We start from the raw sequence: 21532 nt of genomic DNA on the forward strand, positions 1-21532 counted from the left end.
TATACCGTCCACCCCTAGTTCACCGTTCACTATGAATTGAAAATGGGGGACCCTGATGTAAACAAGATGAAAGTCTTTCTCTGGTCTGCATCCCCTTAACAATTGTGTGTATTGAGCTGTACTGTATTGTACCCATTCTGCTGTTAATAAAATGTTCAATCAATCAATCAACCAATAGGATGAAGGGTATGAATAAGGTGGTAGGAAGGATAGGAATAACACACACACATTTAGATGGTGTAATTACACAGAGAGCGCAAACCCACCCATATGTGACCTCATAGACATCATATAATACAGCTAATCATGAGGATAATACTCTGTGATGAACATGTTAACGCTCCAGTGATTCACTCCTCCACTACCCCCCCCCCTCTCTCACACACACACACACACACACATACACACACACGTGTGCGCGCGCACGCACACACACGCACACACACACACACACACACACACACACACACACACACACACACACACACACACACACACACACACACACACACACACACACACACACACACACACACACACACACACTTATATGCAGGCACACTTGCTCACATCCACATGCATGCACACACACACACACACACACACACACACACACACACACACACACACACACACACACACACACACACACACACACACACACACACACACACACACATACAGACACACACACATACACACACACTTAATATCCCTGGCTATCATTCTAGGCACAGATGGATTGTAAATTGTCCGTTCTATTGTTGGAATCAAAGAGAGATGTATACTTTAGAATGATGAATGTTCCGTCACAAATAATTTTATGATGGCCAGGCGCTCTTTAATATGCCATTTTCTAAGTGGTACGTTCCCCAATCTAGAATTGTTATGAGTGTATAATATTTGGTCTATAGCCTACTCAAAAGATTCTTAAAGACCCAATCCAGATTTACTTCTATAACCATATCACACATTTATTTTGGTGTCGGAGCATTTTTTTATTTTACTTTTTTTTTATCTTTTTCCCCCTCCTTTTTCCTCCGATTTTCTACCATCCCAATGTTAGTCGTTATGCCAATTCCCAATCCCCTTCCTGGTCGCTGCGCACTTACCCCCCACAGTCGGTCTGGGAGAGTGGAGGCTACCACGTGCTTCCTCCGACACACGTCCAGCCAATCAACCGCTTCTTTTCACCTGGCAGCGCGGATTCTCACTGAGAGGGCGTAGCGTGTGGAAGGATCACACTATCCCACTTAGATCCTATCCGCGCTTAGCAGGCGCCCCGACCGAACTGTAGGAGTCGCTGTTTACAACGACCCGCACCCACCCCGCCAGCTTCTCCCACCCTCTAATACTGCCAATTGTATTAGTGTGAACGGCCCGCCAAGCTGGTGACAACCCCGGAGCTGTGAGCTGGATTCGAACAGGCGAATCCAGCGTCTCCGGGGTTGGTGACGAACGCAATCTCCGTTAAGCCACCTGACCGCCCCTTGTGTCGGAGCATTTGTTTACGTTTGGATCACTGGCCAGGTCTTTAAACAATAAACTCATTGCTGATGGAAAATAGTCTCTTTGAAAGTTTCCGCTTTAGTGTTTACAAACAATACACACATAAACAAACAAATCAGGGCTTCGACATATGAGTCATAAATGCATGCTGGCCAGGAGCGGAGATACATTAGCTCTACAGAGGGAACCGTATTTCAACTGTAATTGTCACAGCTGGTCAGTTTTCATTCCATTAAATGTTTTATTTTTCCACAACATATGAATCAGCTTAGTCCTCATTGCATGTTCAAACACAAGTTATTATCATGTAACATGAGCATCTGTAAGAAAGGCGTTTTGATGAAGGAAAGTTCGGCTTGCGCAGCAATTTCAACACCGGTGATATGTAATTGCATCCGTGTATTGTATTCATTACAATATTATTTTAATAATATTAATAATATTATTTATAATGTGTCACAATTTGGGATATTCCATCACCCTTCTACCAAATGTCAAGTAAGCTAAAATAAAAGGAAAATACCTTTAGTTTACAAATGGAAAACAACGAATCGTTGCTGAAGTTAGCTAGAGGACACTGTGCTTTGAAGTTAGCTAGAGGACACTGTGCTTTGAAGTTAGCTAGAGGACACTGTGCTTTGAAGTTAGCTAGAGGACACTGTGCTTTGAAGTTAGCTAGAGGACACTGTGCTTTGAAGTTAGCTAGAGGACACTGTGCTTTAAAGTTAGCTAGAGGACACCATCCCACTACTTTCTACAGTAACTCATATCCTTTTTATTCACGTGGTGTTCGACAGTTACTACTGTCATTGTCATAGTCAGTGATTTATTCTTGTTCTTTACAATGAAAAAGTTAAAGGAACACTAGAACTCTAGAAATCTCCTATATAACAGATATTGTCGTGACTCTACAAAGTTGGGCGTATGTTTGCATCTGCCATCAATATTCTGCATTGGTTCATTGTAGTCTTTGTTCCTCTAATGTGGGACACCCTTCGCTTGGTGGTTGTAAAATTGATGCTGTGCTTTGCTGTTTTCTTATGATGTGACTTAATATTGTGGTTTCATACAATGGGGAGCTTTGTATTGCAATACATTTCATGGTGCTCTCCCAGACAGAAAAGGGGGGGGGGGGGAAACAATCCTCAGCCATTTATCCATCACAGCATGAGTCCATACCGTTGTTCCACTAACATAGAAGGATGAGTATCCGGATTAATTGTACATTACACTACTACAATAACCTTGAATGTGCTGTGTATTGAGAATAGAGAATAATTATCTCTTTTGTTGGAGCACAGCATGTGACATATTTTTATAAAAAAAATTGTGTAAGAGATTGATGCATATCGGAAGGATTCCTGTGTTCTTAAACGTGGTGCTGCCTTTGCAGAACAGAAGAAAAAATTATATATTGTTTCTATAAAGCAATATATGGGTCGGGACACGTTGAATTCCATAAAGAAACGTGAATTTTGTAGGATACAAACACAGTTTAGGGTAAAGGTGTAGGAGTAGGGAACAGGGTATGAATCCGCTTTAGGGTAAGGCATGTAGGGGTAGGGAAGAGGATACAAACCCGGTTTAGGGTAAGGGATGTAGGGGTAGGGAAGAGGATACAAACCCGGTTTAGGGTAAGGGATGTAGGGGTAGGGAAGAGGATACAAACCCGGTTTAGGGTAAGGGATGTAGGGGTAGGGAAGAGGATACAAACCCGGTTTAGGGTAAGGGATGTAGGGGTAGGGAAGAGGATACAAACCCGGTTTAGGGTAAGGGATGTGGGTGCAGGAGGACATGGTTCAAATGTGAGCTTCAGGTATCTGACAATGCCAATGCTACATATCCTATCACATGGCCCACAATGGCCACCACAACCCAACGTGTAGATAGATCATTCATACAATATTCAGACATGCCGCAGTCTCCTATGCTGCTAGTACTATACAATATTCAGTCATGTAGGCTATACCCACTGTATGTCTATAACACAATGTAAGCCCATAATGTCCCAGGTGTATTGTCTCATAAATTAGATGATACACCCACACTTACCAGCCCATTGTATTCTAATACATATAACCTACATAAATGTAAAGTACACACATATACAAATATACAGACTTATTCTGGATCCCAGATAATTGACCATCCCTGATGTACGGTAGGCTATTGAAATCCAGATGTATGTGTGGACCAATCAAACTAGCAGGAAAATTCCTGGCTGGACACCATCACTAATTGAACAGCTCAGGCGTTTTTCCAGATGAATTCAAATCAAATGGATTTCCTTTTGTGTTCGGCAAACGATTCTGGGCTCTCTGTGTGAACCTTCTGTGAACTTTCTGTGAACCTTCAAAAACCTTCAAATCACAGTTGAAGTTGAAGTGGGATTGTGTGTGTGTGTGTGTGTGTGTGTGTGTGTGTGTGTGTGTGTGTGTGTGTGTGTGTGTGTGTGTGTGTGTGTGTGTGTGTGTGTGTGTGTGTGTGTGTGTGTGTGTGTGTGTGTGTGTGTGTGTGTGTGTGTGTGTGTGTGTGTGTGTGTGTGTGCGTGCGTGCGTGCGTGCGTGCGTGCGTGCGTGTGTGTGCACATGTGTGTGGGTGATTGGACACCACTGGTTATGAGAAATTATCCACACAGGCGTGGATAACAATATTGCTTCACCATGGCAATGAGCCAAAGGGGTGTGTTTGTGTGTGTGTGTGTGTGTGTGTGTGTGTGTGTGTGTGTGTGTGTGTGTGTGTGTGTGTGTGTGTGTGTGTGTGTGTGTGTGTGTGTGTGTGTGTGTGTGTGTGTGTGTGTGTGTGTGTGTGTGTGTGCGTGCGTGCGTGTGTGTAGAATGGGTCAATGATGAGAGAGACAAGCAGTGCAGAGGGGAGGGGGTTAAAATAACACGCTCACACACACCATAGTCCATATGGGTTTAGCTTAATCCAATCAACCACCCCCCAGTCATAAACATACACAAACACACACACACACACACACACACACACACACACACACACACACACACACACACACACACACACACACACACACACACACACACACATACACCAGCTGTGTCTAATGATGCAGGGACAGTGGTGCAGTTGCCACCACACACAGTGTCTTTGTCTCAGCACATCAGAACATATACATCCATCACACACACATCTGTGTATGGGCCTCTCCACCTCCTGGGTTCACCACCCATCATCTGTGTCTGGGCCTCTCCACCTCCTGGGTTCACCACCCATCATCTGTGTCTGGGCCTCTCCACCTCCTGGGTTCACCACCCATCATCTGTGTCTGGGCCTCTCCACCTCCTGGGTTCACAACCCATCATCTGTGTCTGGGCCTCTCCACCTCCTGGGTTCACCACCCATCATCTGTGTCTGGGCCTCTCCACCTCCTGGGTTCACCACCCATCATCTGTGTCTGGGCCTCTCCACCTCCTGGGTTCACCACCCATCATCTGTGTCTGGGCCTCTCCACCTCCTGGGTTCACAACCCATCATCTGTGTCTGGGCCTCTCCACCTCCTGGGTTCACCACCCATCATCTGTGTCTGGGCCTCTCCACCTCCTGGGTTCACCACCCATCATCTGTGTCTGGGCCTCTCCACCTCCTGGGTTCACCACCCATCATCTGTGTCTGGGCCTCTCCACCTCCTGGGTTCACCACCCATCATCTGTGTCTGGGCCTCTCCACCTCCTGGGTTCACCACCCATCATCTGTGTCTGGGCCTCTCCACCTCCTGGGTTCACCACCTGTTCTGAAGGGCCAGATTAACATTGAGAATCTACGTTTTATTGTTTTATATAACTTGTATATTATTTATATATATAAGCTATATCCATTTAAGCCTTCGTTTGAATCATAGCATTATTCGCTTTCCTCATTGGATAATGCCCTTGACGTTGGCGGCGCCAAGAACCGCGCCCCTGAGACAGGTTCAAGGGCGAGTCTGGACAAGTTGGGACATGCCTGGTGCCAGCGCATTGATTCCAGACAAGAGCTGTGGCTGGGCACTAGAAAGCCCTCTAAGTATATATATCGTGGAAGGCGCGAACAGTAGCAGTTCGTGTGTGAAGTAAGAAGTTCGTACCGGTTCAACCTAATGCAGTAACGTGAAGTTCGTCCGGAGTAATGCAACAGAAGTAGAGTCAAGTTCGACCTAACTTAATGTGAAGTAAAGAGTCGTCATTTAGTGTGAATCGTATTACAGCAGTTCGTTCAGTGTGCAGCATTAACAAGCAGTTCGTTCGTTTAGTAACTAGCGTGAACCTTAGCAAGTGTGTGTGGACTTAAAGTAATTAGTGCCAGCACACGAGGTGGGCCTAGTAGCAGAGCTATTGGACATGTGCGCATTGGAACCTACCGCGGCGATATTGTAGAACCATTATTGGTTGGATTATAGTGATTGTGGAAACGTAGTACCGTGGAGAAGAGCATCGTTAATACCCATCGTCGTTTGGATTTAACTACCTTGAAGATCTTACCTCGGGCTAGCTTCGGGGACGAAGCTGGCTGGCTATCATCATTGCTATCGGGCATTGGATTACAGCTATTACCTTGCTACTGAGCACTTGGATTATAAAGACCGGATCCGTATGAGAACCCCTTTTCTTCAAGTGAACAGCCTGAGTATCCGTACATTTCTTCGTTCCTCTGGAGCTTACAACTCTGGGAGGATATCACCAGTCTCCAGCGGTACCCTCGTTTGCCCCCCTATATTGCCATCCCACGCCAGGCGGCGTTTGGTCTAGTATACCTAGCCTAGGAATGATTCATTCCCACTGACTTTGCTACTCGCTGACTTTCTAATATCATTCGCCATAAAAGAGCGACCAAGTCATTCCCATTTGTATATTTGCTGCATAATAATAAATACTGTAAATGATATCTCCTTGTCACCGTGCCGTCTATTCTGAGTGTCTGCCATAATTAACTGTACTGTCTGGCAAGTAATAATAATAATATGTAGTAGTGGTTTAATCTATCACAATCTTTAATACAGTCAGGGTTTTGTAACCCCTCAGTTACACCACCCATCATCTGTATCTGGGCCTCTCCACCTCCTGGGTTCACCACCCATCATCTGTGTCTGGGCCTCTCCACCTCATGGGTTCATCACCCATCATCTGTGTCTGGGCCTCTCCATCTCCTGGGTTCACAACTCATCATCTGTGTCTGGGCCTCTCCACCTTCTGGGTTCACAACCCATCGTCTGTGTCTGGGCCTCTCCACCTCCTGGGTTCACAACCCATCATCTGTGTCTGGGCCTCTACACCTCCTGGGTTCACAACCCATCATCTGTGTCTGGGCCTCTCCACCTCCTGGGTTCACCACCCATCATCTGTCTGGGCCTCTCCACCTCCTGGGTTCACCACCCATCATCTGTATCTGGGCCTCTCCACCTCCTGGGTTCACCACCCATCATCTGTGTCTGGGCCTCTCCACCTCCTGGGTTCACCACCCATCATCTGTATCTGGGCCTCTCCATCTCCTGGGTTCACCACCCATCATCTGTGTCTGGGCCTCTCCATCTCCTGGGTTCACAACTCATCATCTGTGTCTGGGCCTCTCCACCTCCTGGGTTCACAACCCATCGTCTGTGTCTGGGCCTCTCCACCTCCTGGGTTCACAACCCATCATCTGTGTCTGGGCCTCTCCACCTCCTGGGTTCACAACCCATCATCTGTGTCTGGGCCTCTCCACCTCCTGGGTTCACCACCCATCATCTGTCTGGGCCTCTCCACCTCCTGGGTTCACCACCCATCATCTGTATCTGGGCCTCTCCATCTCCTGGGTTCACAACCCATCATCTGTGTCTGGGCCTCTCCACCTCCTGGGTTCACCACCCATCATCTGTGTCTGGGCCTCTCCACCTCCTGGGTTCACAACCCATCATCTGTGTCTGGGCCTATCCACCTCATGGGTTCACCACCCATCATATCTGCGATCAAATACTATAAATAAACCCAATGCAATTATAATGATGTAATGACTGATCTCTTATTTTCATGACATAATATTATTAAATAAAATGTATACTAATGTCACATGGCAGCATTTTCATTGTTATTGTTTATGTTTTGTTGTGTATAATGTTTAACTCATTGGACGCCACGGATTAGCCTCATCCTGTAGTAGCTACCGCCACCGCTGTAAACGGTGGGAGTCGCTCACCTTGTTTGCAGGGCTATAACTATTTAAATATTATAGCTATGGATGCAATACTATGGCCCATTTGACATCGAGTATCTATCGTTCAAGATGTGAAAAAGGAATATTTTCTCCATCCACACATTCTCGTTTTATACCGTGGTGAATATAAGTATGGTTTTAGAGTGGTCTAGGGTAATTCCTGGGAGGCTAGTAATGGCCCACGACGCATATTATACGCATTTCGTCCCTATACACGCTACGAAAAAAAATTCAAATGCATATGATCGGTATATTATGTTCCATCATGCATGCATGAAGGGGGGGGGGTCGTTTCTGATTAATTGATTGTCAATAACGGCATTCGTTAGTACAACAGCATACACTGATCAGGGCGATGGCTATGAAAACAATGCACAACCAAGCTGAAATTGACGTTAAGAGATTGTATGTCCATTTGGCCCACGCCATAACCCCCCACAGCATAATGAATCGGGCGTCCCGAAAGCGATTCAATGCGATCGGGTGAAGATCTTGATCCACGTTACTAGAAAACTTTGCCCGGATGACTTTCAATGACGCACAGAGTCATACACAGAGTCACAAAGGAAGTGCGACATCGGGTGCATACCACCAGGCGGCGGTATTGGACCTTTGCGATCTCAGACACATTGCCACACAGTACCACAGCCTTCCTGGATGATGTATTAATGGAAATAGCGAATAAAAGAAATAACGATCATAATAACGAGTATACTCGTTGTTGGCGTCCAACGATTGACGGCCAATAACGAGTATACACGTCGATGGCGGGGAATGAGTTAAGCGTGGTTATTGTGTATTCATTGTTTAATGTTTATTGTTTAATGTTTAAGCGTGCTTATTGTGTATACATTGTTTAATGTTTAAGTGTGGTTATTGTGTATATATTTTTGTATGTTTAAGTGTGGTTATTGTGTATATATTGTTTAATCTTTAAGTGTGGTTATTGTGTATACATTGTTTAATCTTTAAGTGTGGTTATTGTGTATACATTGTTTAATCTTTAAGTGTGGTTATTGTGTATACATTGTTTAATCTTTAACACACTCGGGGCCATTGGGCTGAGTCTAATTAATGGCAAGAGGACCGGGGAATGTAAACAGACATGGGGCTGTTTGTAGAGCTAAATCTATACTTTATAGTATTGCTATCTGTCCATTCTCATTGTGAATTGAGTCCATAAACCGTCCCTTCAAAATGGCTTAAAGAAAAAAACATGTCATCAATAGGTTCTCATTTTATAGCGCCGTGAATATAAGCGTTATACCGGATTTGGGACTAGTATATTTTCTGGAAGCCAAGATACAGGGCTAATAGCTGCTAACGTTATATCCAATGGCATTTCCGTTTTACAGATGCTACAGAAATAACTCAAACTGCATATGATCGGCACGATCCTCACGCATGTATGCATGAAAGGGGGGGGGGGGGGGGGGGCCGGGGACGTCGTTTCTGATTATCGATTACAAATAACCGCGTTAGCCTCATTAGCCTCATAGCCGAACGCCTGGTTGGCTATCAAAACAAGGCCCGATCGGGATGTACTTTACATGAAAAAGATCCTACCATGGTCCGAGCATTTCCCCGTTATTGATCGCCATCTGGTAGATCGATATGTCCATTGGCTGATGATAAATCCCCTTATTGCATGGTGAAATCTGCGATCCAAAACGTAATCCAAGCTACATGCTGCACATCTAGAATCCTGCTAACTGAAATATCCATTGAAAGAAAAGAAAAAAGACTGATCCGTTCAGCCACAGGGCACACTGCATTATCGCGATAGCGCCCCTAAGAGGATCTGGCCGGTATTGCACCTTGTCGAATTCATAGAGTAGGGTAAATCTGCAGTGCTGCTCGGTGACCTTGAATAGGTTATTAAAATGGAATAAAAGCAATAACAACTTGCTACGGATTTATCCGTGCCTCTGTCCACAACCGGTGGAATCGAAACACGGAGATCTCCGTCCTTGGGCGCCATTGTGTTAAGTGTGGTTATTGTATATTGTATAAACAGCAGATACTGGTGTGGTGCTTTATTTCTTCTTTTGTTGTTGTGTTTGTTTCACTTCTCAGCATGGGACCACAGTTGTACTGTAGCTTACTGCGTTATCTCTGTCTCTCTCATCTGCCTCCTAATGTTAATCTCCCAAACACAGCCGCTATATCCTATATCCCACTGTGTGTGTACACACACACACACACACACACACACACACACACACACACACACACACACACACACACACACACACACACACACACACACACACACACACACACACACACACACACACACACTCTCTTTAAAGCAGTATTCCCAATATCTCATGGATTTGCTTATCTGGTACAGTGGGGATCAGCTGTAGGCAATGATGAAGGAGACAGGAGTTACAGTATACCCACACCTGCCCCCCTCACCCAGACATACATACAGACAGACAGACAGACAGACAGACAGACAGACAGACAGACAGACAGACAGACAGACAGACAGACAGACAGACAGACAGACAGACAGACAGACAGACAGACAGACAGACAGACAGACAGACAGACAGACAGACAGACAGACAGACACACACACACACACACAAACACACATTTGAAATGTTTATTTATGTCCACATGAACAGAAGTACAAGGAGGCCTCATAAAAACGACATAAACAATGCGAGTGCAGTCAGACAATTATGAAAGAACAGTCAGGTACAAGGTGCATGGACGGCAGAATCATGGGAAAAGGTAACAACGTCTCCTCCAAATTGAGCGGCTTCCTATAATTGCTGATACTGAGCAGTACATGGCTAACTGCTTGGCCTTCCTTTTGGGGAGACCGGCTATTTGTAGGCCCCTCACAACCAACTTGTGCATATGCCCTAGGCTGCCAAAGATAAAAACTAGGAGTTTACATCTGTAGCCTAGCTGTGAGATGGTCTGCTGTAGCTGTTGGTATTTCAGCATTTTAGGAAGGCTTCTTCTAAGCTGTAGTCAAAAGTACAGCCAACCTCAAGAATGGACACCTCTCTAAGGTGTTCATTTACCACAAATACATCAGGGGTGTTACCTGTAATATTAGAGAACACGGAATCATCATTGCACAGGTTGAACATGCTTGGCTTCACAGTAGAATGCTTAAACAGCGTGATGGAGGACCTAAAAATAAAAGAGATATCTTTCGCTATCAAATCTACTATTCTGTCATGCCTACTTATGTAGAGGCCCCTGTATACATGGCAACCATTTAAGATGTGGGACATGGTTTCAGCTATTTGGTTATTGTCATGATGAATACAGTGAGGAGCATGACTGCCTGGAAACCAGATGGAGAGATTCAGTTTAGATGGTAAGACCTGTAATCTCGCTTTCAGAGTAAAGATATCAATGCACTCATCTATGGCAACATTTTTGAACACAGAGTGAGAGACAGAATGGTCCGCAGCAGGGAGACACGCAATCTTCCCCTGCAGTCAGAACTCAGTCCATTGTTCCCGCTGTCTTTGCTGTTGTGCCCACAGGAGGCGACCTCGGGCATTAGTCAGTGGAAGTTGGTGATCCATTCCACACACAGACATAGATGCTCTGACAGAGATACTGGGGTCAGATATAATATTCTCTGAGACAGCCACTGCCTCAGAGTTAGACCCCACCCACTCCAGGGTAACATCAGCCCAGCAACACATGTCATTAAGGTCCGGCCAGTCTGACCACACACAGAAGCCAGGAGAGTGACTGTCCAGCTTTCCATTCGGCTTTCTCTTGAAGCCTATGAAGTTAGGGTCCGAACCACTAACACCAGGGGGACCTTACGTCTTTTCAGGTCCAAGAAAAGAGAAGAACGGGTGAGCGTTCTCACATACTGGTCATCACTGTTCAGCATATTCAACAGATGGGAGAGCCATGTAGCAATATATGCCCATTCAAAATTGGGAACACCCAGACCACCATCACCTTTACTGTGAAATATAATGTTGCGTGTTGTGTGTTGTGTTGAGGCCAGTCCATTGTCTCACTAGGTGTATGGTGTTATTAGTCAAATCATGTAGTGATTTTCGTGGAATATGTACATTGGAGAACAGATGTTGTACTTTGCCAATGCCATTAAAGGAATGGAAAGGAAATTAAAGAGGAGTGTTACGAAGCATAGATGGATGGTCGTAAGGTACGAAACATATAGATGGATGTTATTGCATGCCATTAATGTGTGTGCAGGTGTGGTATATAGCAGTGGTTATCAAAGTGGGGGTCCTTGAGGGGGTTCCAGGGGATCCCCAGAAACCTTGACTTGTTTTAGAACCACTGGTTGACAGTAGCTCTGTTACGGTTTGTAAAGCGACCCCAATAACACAATACAGGTATGAGAGTTAGCCAAAACTGGGCATAATTTATTATATGAACAAAAAGCGGCACTGTCCCTTTAAGGGAGAACACAAAAAACACTAGTCCATGAACAACAAAAATGTGGCACTGTCCCTTTAAGGGTGAATGAAAAAACACAACCTGAAGGTGAATACACTGGAGTCCATGAATAAAGTGAAATGTTCTGAGTCTAGTCTTGTTCAGACTCACCAGAGTAACTGCCGACGGGCAACTCAACTATAAGGGGTCCATGAAAAAAGAGTGAGAACACAGGAATCCTCCCGTGGAAGCATAGGGAGCGACAATGATGTCTCACACCAGGAACGAGGGGCCACGGAGAGAGAGAACACACACTCGCATGAATCCTCCCGTGGAAGCATAGGGAGCGACTCGACGTCTCGCACCGGAGACGCGACAGTAGGTGGTAGTGTACCAATGGCACGACGTCTTGCACCGGAGACGCGACAAGGAATCCTCCCGTGGAAGCATAGGGAGCGACTCGACGTCTCGCACCGGAGACGCGACAGTAGGTGGTAGCAACAAGACGACCTGGCAACGAGTAGAAGGCAGTCGGCAATACTTAAGCTCTCCCGACGAGCTGATTGCCAACCACTCTCAGGTGCGTGAAACAGATTGTTGGGCACGCCCCTTGTTGAGTTCCACTAGCCCTCACAAGCTATTAAACACAACCAGGCATCCCTAGTGCAGCTGGACCTGTGTGTTCAGGGATCACTGATCTTAGATCAGCCAATAACATCCCGTATATTTAATGTTCTGTGTCAGCTGAGGACCAGCAAGGCCATGAGTCCTCTATTACTGTAAGTTTACCCTGTGTAGGAAGGAAGGAGAGAGAGAGAGAGAAGGAAGGAAGGAAGGAAGGATGGAGGCAGGATGATGATAGATGTGTAGCAGGGTGGATTATCCCTGCTTCGTGGGAACGGGTGGGCACAATCACTGGGTAGCGAGACACAGTAGAGCTCTGTCTGACTGCACCTCCGTCTTTCAGTCTGGAGCTTCGACTGGAGGCTGGTAGTGTGAGTGGATGGGGCCCGGGATTTACCAACCTGGTCTGGTACTCTGTCTTCCTTCCCTGCAGCAGGGCGGTCAGCAGTACTCCCCAACACGCTCCCACTTCCCCCAATTACTCCTTAAACCCTCCCACACCTAGTGACTGAATTGTAAATAAATACCCTGAGTTCCCCCCGCAAGCAGTACCCTCCCTCAGTGACACTAGAAACCTTACAATGAAAAGGGAAAGGTGGAATAAGAAGGGGTTAATTATGTTAACGTTACCCACACCAAAAGAGTTGCTAAACCGCTTATGAATGGACACGCACACAGAACTCCCATCTAATTCTTTAATGTTAACTATACCGGTCAGTTACAATGATTTAATGATAGTGACCAAATGGACTGAAGTCCCACTATAATTCCGTTTGTAACTCAATACCTCCTAAACCTGTATATTATACACCCACCTCTGGGTTAGTATCAGGGGTAATATACTGCAATGTGTTTGACTCCTCACCCACGTCTGGGTCGGCACCCTGTATAATACCTCTGAGAGGCTTTAATTATACAGAAAGAATAATACCTCTCTAGGCTTTATTTATAATGCATCAGGTCTGTAACCTCCCCACAGGGAAAGGGTTAATTAGATGGGAAAATATTATTAAACACAAACAAGTTATCACACTCAAAAGAAATCAAAATGTGGGCCCACAAATACCTAACAAAGTCCTATGCTAATGCCGGCATGTATTGTTAATGGGGTACCCCTAGAACTGTGGTTAGCAACGTAGCTTCGCCCGCAGGCTGCACCACACTGTGTACTGTGTAATAGATCCGGAGCATTGATGCTCAATTGTACTCAACCCAAAATGGCGGCCGCGCCGCACCACCACCGTCCGGGTGGCAAGATGGCGTCGAACGCTCTCGGCGAGGGTGCTAGCAGGCGGAGCTGGAGCAGAGAGGCAGTGCTGGGCTGAGAGCGTGTGCTGGGGGATGGCGACCTCTGTTGGTCGGACGAACTGCGCTGAAGACAGCCTGGTGCAGATCTGGTTGTAGACAGCCGGAGCAGACTGGTTGTAGGCAGCTGGTGCTGGGTCCACGCGCGTATCTAAACTCGCCCTCACTAACACTGCAGCTACACTCTGGGTCCCCAAACAGCCCTCCTGCTAGCCGGGATATATGATAACGCAGGGTGTTTCTAAACACCGGTCCTCTTCACGCCACGCTGGCAGGGCACCTCACTAGAGGGAATAACTTTAACTTAAACCCCTCGGCGATACCGCATTCCTTCTAGGATAACTCGTTGTATGTATTCAGTAGGGAAACATGCAACACGCTTCTACGTTTACTGTTATAGGATAACCCGTCGCTCGCTCCGGCGGGGCTCTCCGGTGGTTCTTTAACGGGGCTATTCCAAAGCACCTCCCGTTGTAGCTGCGACCGTTCACGGCGACATCCCAAGCCGAAGAGGCTCGCCTTCCCTCTTCCGTCCCCATTTACTTGCTCCCCCCGGCTCTCTGGTACGCTCTCTGCATGCCACCGCCCCCTGCTGGTCGCCAACTAGCCACACAGGGAGGCTGGGTGAGTGAATATGGTCCAGCGATACTGTTCATAATCCATAATCCAGCGAGTAGGACAAGGAGGAGCCTGCGTCATTGTTTGAGGGAATATTAATGGAAACGAATTAGAATGTCTTGGTGCACAAAGGGGAGATAAAAGGCAAGTCAGCACATCTGAATAATAGGCATATTTTCAGGTTGCTACAGATGGATGGATGGATGGATGGATATATGGATGGATGGATGGATGGATGGATGGATGGATGGATGATGGATGGATGGATGGATGGATGGATGGATGGATGGATGGATGAATAGTGATGGAGTTAAGTGAAAGTATGTATCAATAAGGAACAAAGTAAAAGCAGAAAAACACAGTGTCCTCGTTTTCCAGCTCCAATCTCTGTGAACATAATTGTATATTCCTGCATCTTGTCAAAAAAAACACATACACACGTACTGACTTGAGATATATTTTGGATCAAACAAGGTTTATGTAAACGCATGCGCATGCACGTGTGTATGTTTCATGCAGGAGATGCTGAGTCTCAAAACATCAAAGCTTGTGACACCTCTTCCTCCTACTCTCTTGGATTTTGTGGAGATGAAGCTCTGTACTATTGGCACCTAGACTCCCCTCAGTCACTCCTCTCATCCACCTTTCAACATCCCCTCATTCACAGTGGACCCCCCCCCCACGTCCTCCCACTTCTCCTTCACCCGCCCCCCCGCCCCCCCCCCCCCCCCCCCCCCCCCCCCCAGTCGCAGTCGTTCATCCTCTCACTCTCCTGTTCTCTGCTTCTCCTTCAGCCCCCCCAGTCACTCATCCTCTCACTCTCCTCTAACCTCTTTTCCTAATGGTCGGAACCCAATTTTAAAGTACACACACACACACACACACACACACACACACACACACACACACACACACACACACACACACACACACACACACACACACACACACACACACACACACACACACACACACACACACACACACACACACACACAAACAAAAGCACACACTTCTGCTATGTGTCACAATGTCCATGAATACAGCATTTAACTAAACTAATAGGGAATTTGATTTGTCTGTTTGATTTACTGTATGGAAAATGCATGAAATTCAATACTATGAAGCAGGTGTGCTGTGCGCCTCTAAACAATAACAGCTCGTTTTATGTGCTCGTACAGTACTTTTGATATTGTGTTCGAGCACAAGGGGGATTTCTCTTTGCTTCTTGTCAGAAAGTTTGCGGTGTGTTTTGTTTTCTTTCTTTCTCTCTGATGTTAACTGCAAAGGTCAGTCCCACTAAGGCTCACTCAGATTGAAGTTATAGCTCTGGCTTTCACAGAGCTCTGGTGAGCCTCATGGTCAAAGTGTCTTGTGCATGAGGGCTTGACTGACAGAGAGAGAGGAGGGAGGGGAGGAGGGGGGGGGGGGACTCCAGAGAAAACATTACACTTAAGAAAAACACAGAATTTCCTCTTTTCTGCATCTGAGATTTCCATTTCCTAATGTGAAAGGGGAAATTAAACAACGTGATTTTTTTATGGATTCTGACATTTATGTGCCGGGCCATAAACCCTTTGACAGGTTGAATTTACGGGGCTTTCGACCAATAAATACAGCACTCAGGAAATGTGATTAGGCTTATGAATGGGCTGGCGTCCTCCTGTCCTGCTCCTCAACCAATTTACCGAGCTGAAGCACATGCATGTTCCATTACATTTCAGATCAACGTCGTGAGCAGTATAGTTAGTACTAGTATAAAGTGTAAAATGTTAATGCAATACTCTAGTGTCTGTTTTAGCTATTGCCTCGAATGAGCCCTGTGAAAAGGACACATTGTGTTTCTGATATAAAGGTAGATATATTGCACATTAGCAACATGTTGAGACGTACTGAAGGCGATGTGAAGTCCATAACCCCCACGGGGGTATACTTAACTTTTTATAAAATAAACATGAATATATGAATATAATGAATATCATTTATCTGAACTTGAAGTCTAGTGACATTTGTGAGACACCAACTATTGTAGAAGTCACCCTCAACCTGCATTTATCCTGCGTTGGAACTTCTGGATTTTCCAAAAGATTCACCTTGGGGTTTCAATCAAAATGCAGTAAAAAATCTAATAAAAAAAACACATACAAAAAGAAATAAACAAATCTACACTGCTTCATCTAAGTAGCCTCCTGCCTTTTCCCTGGACTAGACCTCATTCCTTTTGTTGCTGACGATCTCTCCTTGACCTTTTCCTCAAAAGCTTTCCTGTGCAGAGCTGTCAGAAAACATGATTATAACAGCACCCTATCATCAAGTCCATCTGCCTCCTCTGGGATTCTTCTTCTTTCTTTCTTTCTTTCTTTCTTTCTTTCTTTCTTTCTTTCTTTCTTTCTTTCTTTCTTTCTTTCTTTCTTTCTTTCTTTCTTTCTTTCTTTCTTTCTTTCTTTCTTTCTCTATCTCTCTCTCTCTCTATCCTCCCTCTATCTCACTCTATATATATCGAGTGGTGTGGTTGGAACATTTTGAAGGACACCCGAGCTCTCTTCTCGTCCTCTCTTTCAGTTCGGTTGATGTGGGGGTGGGTCTTTGCTAGTATAAACAATTTATAATGTGTCTCTACCGCATTGTGTCCCAAGTCCCACGTTTCTGTTCTTAATTCACTCCAGATCCTTGTGAAGAAAAGCTGAAAAGAGGGGGTACAGCGTTCAAGTAAACAACATGACATTATGGGCTTCATCAAAGTGCACATTAAACACACACTAAATAGTCGCAACCAGTGTACAGCCAATTCTTACAAAAAAGGGGTTAGGAGGGCAGGTGTGGCTCTCCCAATTCACAGATGTTACGATGTATCTACAATATAAAATTGTAGTGCAGTAAAAGAAATACCGTCCTATTGATAATTAGGGATGCACCAATCCGACTTTTTCAGTCCCGATACTGATACCGATACCTGGGCTTTGGGTATCGGCCGATACAGAGTACCGATCTGTGTGGAAGAGACTGGGATCATTATTTTGTGCAAGGCAACATCAGGCTTGACTTAAAATATTACTTTCCTAACTTAGTGAAACAAAATGTAACAAATTAACACATAGATTTATTTATAAAAAATAAATCCGATATATATTTTACAGATACCCGATCCAGCTATTTTAGTCATATCGGGGCCGATATCCGATATCATATCGGATCTGTGCATCCCTATTGATAATATAATTGTGACAAACCACATTTTCAGTGCAGCGTTACTATTTTCAGTCCATAGTCCTTGCATGTATATGTTTGACTAAAGGCTTTAATTACATGTATTTTCTTTTTAAAACTTTATTTTTTAGCGTTTATCGCTTTTCTGGTCAAGCATGACCGACAGTTGTAGGGTGAAACGGGAGAGAGAGCAGGGGGAGACATTCGGCAAATGACGGCGAGTCCGGGAATCGAACTCGGAGTCAACCAGATCCGTGACGCAGCACGGAGTCCCGTGACGCAGCGCGGTAACATGGTGTGCTACTGGAGCACCCTACATGTATTTTCAGTCTCTAGTCCCCACATGTACAGTACATGTTTGACTAAAGGATCTAATTATATGTATTTTCAGTCTATAGCCCCGACATTTACAGTATATGTTTGACTAAAGTATCTAATTAGATGTATTTTAGTCTCTAGTCCCGACATGTATACCTTTCCTGCTTAGTAGTGTAGCTCTTCACTCTGTCGAACCAAAGAATGAAAACGTGCAGTCTCAATTCCTATTTTTCACTTTCGAGGTCGTGGCTACCGATTTGTTTATGTTTGGATTATGGATTGGGCCTTTACTCTACACACTCCTTCTCTCCCACCAGGTGGAGTGGCTGAAGAATGAAGAGATAATCGACCCTGCGGACGACAGGAACTTCTACATCACCATCGACCACAACCTGATCATCAAACAGGCGCGGCTCTCTGACACGGCTAACTACACCTGTGTGGCTAAGAATATAGTGGCCAAGAGACGCAGCACCACGGCTACAGTCATCGTCTATGGTGAGTCAGAGAGAGAGAGAGAGAGAGAGAAAGAGAGAGAGAGAGATAGAGAGGGAGAGAGAGAGAGAGAGAGAGAGAGAGAGAGAGAGAGAGAGAGAGAGAGAGAGAGAGAGAGAGAGAGAGAGAGGCCTAGCCTATTGTACCACAGCTGCTATCATTTGTTATCATTAATTGTGGGGGAGTGTGTATGTGCCCATACAATCAACTGCACCTGTGTGGCTAACACTGTACTGGTAGTTGCTATGACATTATCTACTATTATTGTGTATGATGATTTAGTGGATAGCTTGGTGTTTGGTGTGTGTGATTTAGTGGATTGCTTGGTGTTTGGTGTGTGTGATTTAACGGATTGCTTGGTGTTTGGTGTGTGTGATTTAACGGATTGCTTGGTGTTTGGTGTGTGTGATTTAACGGATTGCTTGGTGTTTGGTGTGTGTGATTTAACGGATTGCTTGGTGTTTGGTGTGTGTGATTTAACGGATTGCTTGGTGTTTTGTGTGTGTGATTTAGCGGATTGCTTGATGTTTGTTCTGTGTGATTTAGTGGATTGCTTGCTGTTTGTTCTGTGTGATTTAGTGGATTGCTTGGTGTTTGATGGGTGTGATTTAGTGGATTGTGTGTTGTTTGGTGTGTGTGATTTAGTGGATTGCTTGGTGTTTGATGGGTGTGATTTAGTGGATTGTGTGTTGTTTGGTGTGTGTGATTTAGTGGATTGTGTGTTGTTTGGTGTGTGTGATTTAGTGGATTGCTTGGTGTTTGATGGGTGTGATTTAGTGGATTGTGTGTTGTTTGGTGTGTGTGATTTAGTGGATTGTGTGTTGTTTGCAGGGTTTCCGTTAGAAAAAATTGTTGCCGGTCTCCGTGACCTGCAAGATTTCAATCTACCGGACAAATGAGATTAATTCCGGTCATAGTTTATTGAGCTTTAAAACAATTGATAGGCAGGCTATATAAAGAATGTCATCCTCAAGGCATGTAGATTTATAATATTATTACTTAAAACGAGGCTACTTTTGCGTATACAGTCATTAATATATTCCAAATAAAATAAGTCCCTCGATACTCCGTGCTGCTGCTGACTTGAAATAAAATAGACCGCGTATGTGGGCAGTCGGTCCGACACTAAACAGCAGTCTGTTATAATCACATTTTTATGAGCTAACGAATTCCGTTATATTGGACATTTGTATTAATTATATCAAGCGAAGAACTGAGAAATTTTGCAGAGAGAGACGGCAACATTATCGTGGGTTTGCGTGATGTATATCTCCACCTCCCAACGACTTGGTGCTGGTCATAATGTCCGGTGAAAACAACTCCCTCCAAGCACAACTTGACCACCCGAACCGTACCAAAACAGGCCAAAATTAAATAGCCCATGCGACGAACGATTCATTACATTCGTTTCATCGTTGCTCCACCAAGCAGCCGGTCCAACAATGAAAGCTGTTATCAGCGCGAGCCGGCCGCAGTTAGTTTGCAAGAAGCATCCAGCTGCAGACCCGCAGAGCAGCTTTCCAGGTCTGGGGACCGCACTGTGCCAGCAAAGCTGGTGGGTTCTGTGGGTCTGCAGCTGCATGCCTTCCGCAAATCCAGCAGCAAGCTCTCGCTGAGCGAAGCAACGACAACAAACGCAATGATTGTTTCGTTCATCGCATAGGCCACCCAACTCCAGCCCATCCAAATACAATTCAAATAATCAAACTGTGCCCAGAGGGAACTATTTTCACCGGACACTATGACCGGAGAGATTAAATATGTCGGACTTCAACAGATTTTGCCGGTCAAATACCGGTAATTACCGGCTAACGGAAACGCTGGTTGTTTGGTGTGTGTGATTTAGTGGATTGCTTGGTGTTTGGTGGGTGTGCGTTTGTTTCCTGCAGGCATGTAATTGACTGATGTTGCGGCCAGCCAATTCTTACCAAAACCCAACTACAATCCTAGGTCCATTCTGCCAACTATATGTATTGTTAACCACGTTGAATGGCCAAGCCAACCTCCATCTGCCCCATGTAATGAGCTCCAGCTCGCTGCCAATTCTCTCTTGTGATTGGCCTGATGTTCCCCGCTTGACCCCTGACCAATTAAAATCCACCAATCACACCTTCAGTTCAACATTAGAACGCTTTAGTGTTCCAAACACTTGCACAGCCGAGCCAATCGCTTCACAATAAACACACAATAAACAGCAAATGGAAGGGGACATTATCAAAGAAACAAAATAATAACTTAGCTTTGAATTTACCATTATTCACACAACCATATTCACCCTGTTCCCAAGGTAGGAACCCAACCTGAGCGTGACAGAAGAGCAAAATGGCCACCATGTGAAGAGAGATGGTCTATGGCTGTAGTTGTTCAAACAAAAGCTCTGCATAGTTGCATTCACTTTAGACTGAAACTAAATAAATCTTTAAAAAAACATACAAGAAATACATGTTTGACCTTTGATCTTTGCCTCTTCCTTTCATTTAGAGTAGAGTTGAGAGGATAGGAGACTAATTTTGAGCTGTATTACACTTGCATGCACACACACACACACACACACACACAGGCATACACACATACACACACACACACACACACACACACACACACACACACACACACACACACACACACATACACACATACACACACACACACACACACACACACACACACACACACACACACACACACACACACCTCCGACACGCCAGTCCGTAGCCATCAGGCTCCATAACCTGGGGCAAGGATTGACTTGGTCTACTGAACCCTGCACGGGCGCACTTTGCAAATGGACTCACATATATCCACATATATGGTTAGCTATATACTGTATATATTTGGCCCTGGGGTAGACTTAGGTTGGTTAGCT

At 45.1% G+C, this 21532-nt stretch overlaps 1 pseudogene across 1 annotated transcript in view; it reads left to right on the forward strand.

The window, feature by feature from the left end:
* The window catches only part of LOC311222753 (netrin receptor UNC5C-like), a 498634-nt pseudogene that overhangs the window by 428776 nt on the left and 48326 nt on the right, over positions 1 to 21532 (forward strand). The window contains exon 6 of the transcript in view: positions 18489 to 18669. The product of the transcript in view is annotated as a netrin receptor UNC5C-like (transcript). The remainder of the gene's footprint in view (positions 1 to 18488; positions 18670 to 21532) is intronic.

The sequence above is a fragment of the Notolepis coatsorum genome (assembly GCF_963971535.1).
Source record: "Notolepis coatsorum genome assembly, chromosome: 1".
NCBI classification, from domain to species: domain Eukaryota; kingdom Metazoa; phylum Chordata; class Actinopteri; order Aulopiformes; family Paralepididae; genus Notolepis; species Notolepis coatsorum.